The sequence below is a fragment of the Cynocephalus volans genome, chromosome 9 (assembly GCF_027409185.1).
Source record: "Cynocephalus volans isolate mCynVol1 chromosome 9, mCynVol1.pri, whole genome shotgun sequence".
NCBI lineage: Eukaryota > Metazoa > Chordata > Mammalia > Dermoptera > Cynocephalidae > Cynocephalus > Cynocephalus volans.
In genome coordinates this window covers 15672482-15678481 of record NC_084468.1, presented here as the reverse complement: position 1 = coordinate 15678481, position 6000 = coordinate 15672482, and positions in this window count along the sequence as shown.

Sequence of the window (6000 nt, the reverse complement as noted above, 5' to 3'; positions counted from 1 at the left end):
TATTGAGTGAACAAATATTTGAATTATCAGCATTTCAGAGGAGAAGAAAACAAAAATGTTGTTGAAAACATATTCAATGAAATAATAGCTAAAAAACTTCCCTAGTCTTGGGAAAGATATAAACACCCAAACCCATGAAAATCAAACATCCCCAAATAGATTCACAACATATACAAATTAATAAACATAATACATCACATTAACAGAATGAAAGAAAAAAACATATGATCATCTCAATAGATGCAGAAAAAGCATTTGGTAATATTCAACATCCTTTTCTGATAAAAACTTTCAACAACTTAGGTACAGGAGGAAAATATCTTAATACAATAAAGGCTATATATGACAAAGCCACAGCTAATATCATCATACTGAGCAGATGAAGAACTGGAGGAAGACAAGGATGTCCATTCTAACTACTTTTATTTAAATAGTACTTGGAAGCTGGAGCCAAAGCAATTAGGCAAGAGAAAGAAAGAATGTCCAAATTGTGAAGGAGGAAGTCAAATTGTCCCTGTTTGCAAATGACATGATTGTACATAGAGAGAAATACAAAGACTCTACAAAAAAAATTCCTAGGCCTAATAAATTCAGTAAAGTTTCAGGATACAAAATCAGCATACAAAAATCAGTAGCATTTCCATACACCAACAATAAACTTGCAGAAAAATAAATCAAGAAAACAAGCCCATTTACAATAGCAACAACAACAAAAATACCTAGGAATAAACTTAACCAAGGAGGTGAAAGGTCTCTAGAAGAAAACTATAAAACACTGATTAAAGAAATTAAAGAAGACACACAAAAAATGGAAAGGCATCCCATGCTCGTGGATTGAAAGAATCGATACTGTCAGAATGCCCGTATTACTAGTGATCTACAGATTCAATGCAATCCTCATCAAACTACCAATGACATACTTCACAGAAATAGAAAAAAAAAATTCTAAAATTTATATGGAACAACAAAAGATCCCAAATAGCCAAAGCAATTCTGAGCAAAAAAGAACAAAATGGAAGGCATCATACTACTTGACTTCAAAATATGCTATAAGGCAATAGTAATAATGACAGCTTGGTACTGGCACAAAAACAGACACATAGACCAATGGAACAGAAGCGAGACCCAGAAATAAATTCACAAACTTACAGCTAACTGATCTTTGAGAAAAGAGCCAAGAACATACACTGGGGAAAGGACAGTCTCTTCAGTAAATGATATTGGGAAAACTGGAGATAGTATGCAGAAGAATGAAACTAGAGACCCCTATCTCTCACCATATACAAAAACCAACTCAAAATGAATTAAAGACTTAAATGTAAGACTAAAACTCTAAAATTTCTAGGGGAAACACTTCAGGACATAGTACTGGGCAAAGAGTTTATGAATAAGTCTTCTAAAACACAGGCAACAGCAAAAACAAAATGGTATTATATCAAACTAAAAAGTTTCTGCACAGCAAAGGAAACAATCAACAGAGCTAACAGACAACCTGAAGAATGGCAGAAAATATTTGCAAACTATTCATCCAACAAGTGATTAACATCCAGAATATATAAGGAACTCAAATGACTCAATAGTAAAAAATAATAATGATAACTTTATTTAAAAACTGGCAAAGATTCTTATTTTAGTGTAGGTGTTTACAAGTATAAATTTTCCTCTAAGCACTGTATGAGCCCTACATTCTATAAATTTTGATATATTGCACTTTGATTTTTATCTCAAAGTACTCTGTAATTTCCCTGAGATTTTTCATTTTATCCATTGTTTATTTAGGAGAGTGTTGTTTAATTTCCACATATTTATGAATTTCCTAAATTTCCTTCTGTTATTGTGATCACAGAACATATTTTCTATGATGTTAGTCTTTTGAAATGTATTAAGACTTGTTTTATGGCCAAAAATTAAATTAAATTAAAAATTGACAAAGGCGCCAAATAGACATTTCTCAAAAGAGGACATACAAATGGCCAATAGGCTTATGAAAAATGCTCAACATTACTAATAATCAGAGAAATGCAAATCAAAACCACAATGAGATATCATCTTACCCCAGTTAGAATGGTTATTATGAAAAAGACTGAAAATAACAAATACTGGTAAGGATGTGGAGAAAGGGTAACTCATACATTGTCAATGGCGATGTAAATTAGTGCAGCCATTATGGAAAGCAGTATGGAGGTTTCTCCAACAACTACAGCGAGAACTACCATATGATCTAGCAATCTCACTACTGGGCATATATCAGAAGGAGAGGAAATCAGCATGTTGAAGGGATACCTGCACTCCCATGTTTATTGTGGCTCTATTTACAATAGTCAACATACGGAACCAACATAAATGTCCCTCAGTGGATGATTGGATAAAGAAAATGTGGTGTATATATGCACCATGGAGTAACACTCAGCCATAAAAGAGAATGAAATTCTGCCATGCACAGCAATATGGATGAGCTTGGAGAAAATTAAGTAAAATAAGCCAGGCACAGAAAGAGAAATACAGCATGTTCTCACTCATATGTATAAGCTAAAAAAAGTTGATTTCATAAAAGTGGAGAGTAGGGTAGTGATTATTAGAGATTGGGGGATGGGGAAAGAAAAGGTGGATACAAAACTGTAGAGAGATAGGAAGAATAAGATCTAGTGTTCTACAGCAATATAGGAAAACCACAGTCAACAATAAGTTTCTGTATAACTTCAAGTAGCTAGCTGACGTGATTTTGAATGTTCCCAACACAAAGAGGTGACAAACGTTTGATATGCTAATTACCCTGATGTGATCATTGCATACTGTATAAATGTACCCAAATATTACCTTGTTCTCCATAAATATATACAGTTATCATGGGCTGATTAGGAAAAAAGAAAAAGAAAAAGAGCTTCAGAGACAGAAGTAAATTAGAGCTGACCAGTAACTGAGGGGAAGGAATAATGAGATGTTATTGTTCAATGGCTATAAATTTTATGCTTAGGATGACGAAAAAGTTTTGGAAATTGATAGAGGTGGTAGGCACACAGCATTGCGAATGTAAGTAATTGCACACAATTGTATGCTTAAAAATGCTTAAAATGGGAAACCTTATGTTATACATATTTTACCACAGTTTAAAAAAAAATGTTGAATTTGTAGAGACAGAAAGTAGAATGGTGGTGGCCGGGGGCTAGCGGTGGGGGGAAGGGTTGGGGGAAGGAGAAGAGGTTGACCGGCAAATAAACTTTCAGTTATAAGGTAACTAAGTTCTGGGATCTAATACACAGCATGATAACTCTAATTAATGCTCTGCATTGTTCCCTTGAAATTCGATAAGAGAGCAGACTTTAAATATTCTCACCACACACACACGAACAGTAACCAAGGCTGGTGATGGGTGTGTTAATTACTTACCTGTGGGAATCAGTACCTGATGTGTACAAAAACCAAATCATCAATGTTGTATGCCTTGAGTACATACAACTTTAATTTGTCAGTCAAATATTTTAAAATTAAAAAAGAAAAAGATAATTAAATCAATAAATATATACCCTGTGCAAATGCCTTCCTTATCCCCTTACCTCTGTCTCCCTTTTCCTTTCTCTCCGTTTTCCTCTTCTGCTTCTCTCTCTCCCTCTTCTTCCCCCATGCAAGTCTAAATGCACCTAAGTTAAATGCGTGTAGGACTGTATGATGCAACTCTGCTACACCTATTTTGCATAATGGTATTGAATGTGACTAAGCATGTAAAGCAGGTATCATAGTGCCTGGTGCTTCATAGGTGTTCAATAATTGGCAGCTGGTAAAAGACTAAGCTAAGGCTTGGCTCTGTCTGCCCCTTGTCCACCCATCTCCACTTTCTCCTCACCAACAGTGACACACAATTTCAAGATCTGGGTTTATTTTACTTGGGCTTTCTCCAAGAATTTCATTATTACAAAAGCCATATATTCCCTGCTCTGGAGAAAAATTGGTAATTCATACATACATCAAAATTCTTGAAGCTTAGGAAAAGGTACTCAGAACCAAATGAATATGGACTAGAGTTTCACAGCGAATAAAAGACAGGAATGGAAAGGAAGAATAGCATATATTGTATTCAAGAAAGTCAGTATGAGAAAATAGAGAAAAGATGGAATCTGGAACTATATGAAGCTGAATGTAAAAGCTTCTGTATAATTTTACCTTGGGCAGCTTGTGTCATTCCCCTGAGTCTCAAATTCTTCAAGTGTAAAACTTGCACTTCTTATCAGTTACTAAAGCAATGAGGTTTATGCTCATTCAGCATCCTAGAATGAAAAAACCCAACAAGTTCTTTGTATTGGTCAGAGTCCAGATAGGAAAACAGAGAGCACCCTAGATATTTCAACAAAGAGAATTTAATACATGGAATTGGTTGCACAGGTTGGTGGAGTTCCAACGCTGGAACTTCACAGGGATCCAGATAACAAAGGAGAACTTTGCACAACAGCACGTGCTAGAGTATAGACAGGTGGGTGTGTAGCTGAAGACAAATAGCTTAATGACTGGCATATTGTTCCTCATAAAACCACACAGTATAGCTCACATCAGATCAAGGATTGGCTCTAATTTTTGCATTACAAATTGAGTAGCTAAACTTTTTTAAAGGATGGAGCTAAAAACATTGATTGTTATTTCCTGGAGAAACAGCTTTGCAGTTAGTAGCATAGATTTGGAGGAAAAGAGCCATGGACTTAGATTTTGGCTCCCTCACTTCCTAGCTGGGTGACCGTGAACAAATAACTTAATTTCTTCTCATCTTGAAATAGTGATCATCATACCAATATGTACTGGGCATTGGCTTCCAGATCCATTTTTACTCTCCCCCTGTTATACTGATCAGTCATCCTTCCACTAGTGATCCATCCCACTTCAACTCCCACCCCCACTTATCACAGATACTATTCCAGAGATCAGCAAGTGCCCTGCGTGTGTCCTGTTTGAGTGAAGCTCAGGAGTTTTGTTGTATTAGAATACAACATTGGAGGACCTAGAGGGAGACAAGAAGGATAGAGTAGGGAAAAGGGACACACACCTTATTGTTTGTGTGCTCTTCCTGTTAAGTACTTGGAAGGAAAAGAAGCTTCTATCTCCTGCTGAAATTAGTGGAGAAGCCCGTAGCCCTGGATGGTCTTTGCAGCCATTCTCTGATGAAGAAATCATTCCTTCCACCATAAGAACATGTAACACATCAGGAGTTAAAGATAAATCCCAGCAAAATGATGGCAGCTTATCATTTTACTGGAGAAACATGAAGACGGGACCATCAACACCCACCTTACTTTCCTCCTCTAGGTATCATGAGATCTCCTCTTTCCTGCCTAAGTATCATGGGTCACCTTCTCTCCTTCTGACCACAAGCCGGTTCTCAAAGAGGGTCTTAGTTGTGGTCATATACAAAAGAAAGCCTGAATTCTGATATATTAAGAAATCCAGCAATGTTCTTGCAATGTAGTTCTCATAAATGCCAGGTCTCATATTATGTTCTGAGTCCATAGTCTTATTTCCCACAACAAACATGACCATGAAGGGAGCCCCATCAGGATTTGAGATACCATACAGAAGATGCAGAACAGAGAATCACATAGAAAAAAATTGGAGCCCTGATAAAACTGACCTGAAACCTGTGTTACAAGTTATTGTGGATTGAATTGTGTCTTCCCAAGTTTAATGTGTTGAAGGCTTGGTCCCTATTATGACAGAGTTAAGAGGGTGGGAAATCCTATTATGGTAATTGAAAGCTGGGGCCTTGAAGCTAATGGTTTAATGGTGTCATGGGCATGGTTCTGAGGACATTAAAAGAATAGCACGTGAGAGTCTTTCTCTCTGCTCCACCATTTTCTGCCATGTGAGACCCTAGGTCACTGCCACTACCACCAGATGTGTTCCCTGGACTTTGGACTTTTTGGCCTCTGAAATTGTAAGCAATAAATTTTATTTTCTTACAAATCACCCAGTTCCAGGTATTTTGTTATAACCAACAGAAATGGACTAATATACATGTCA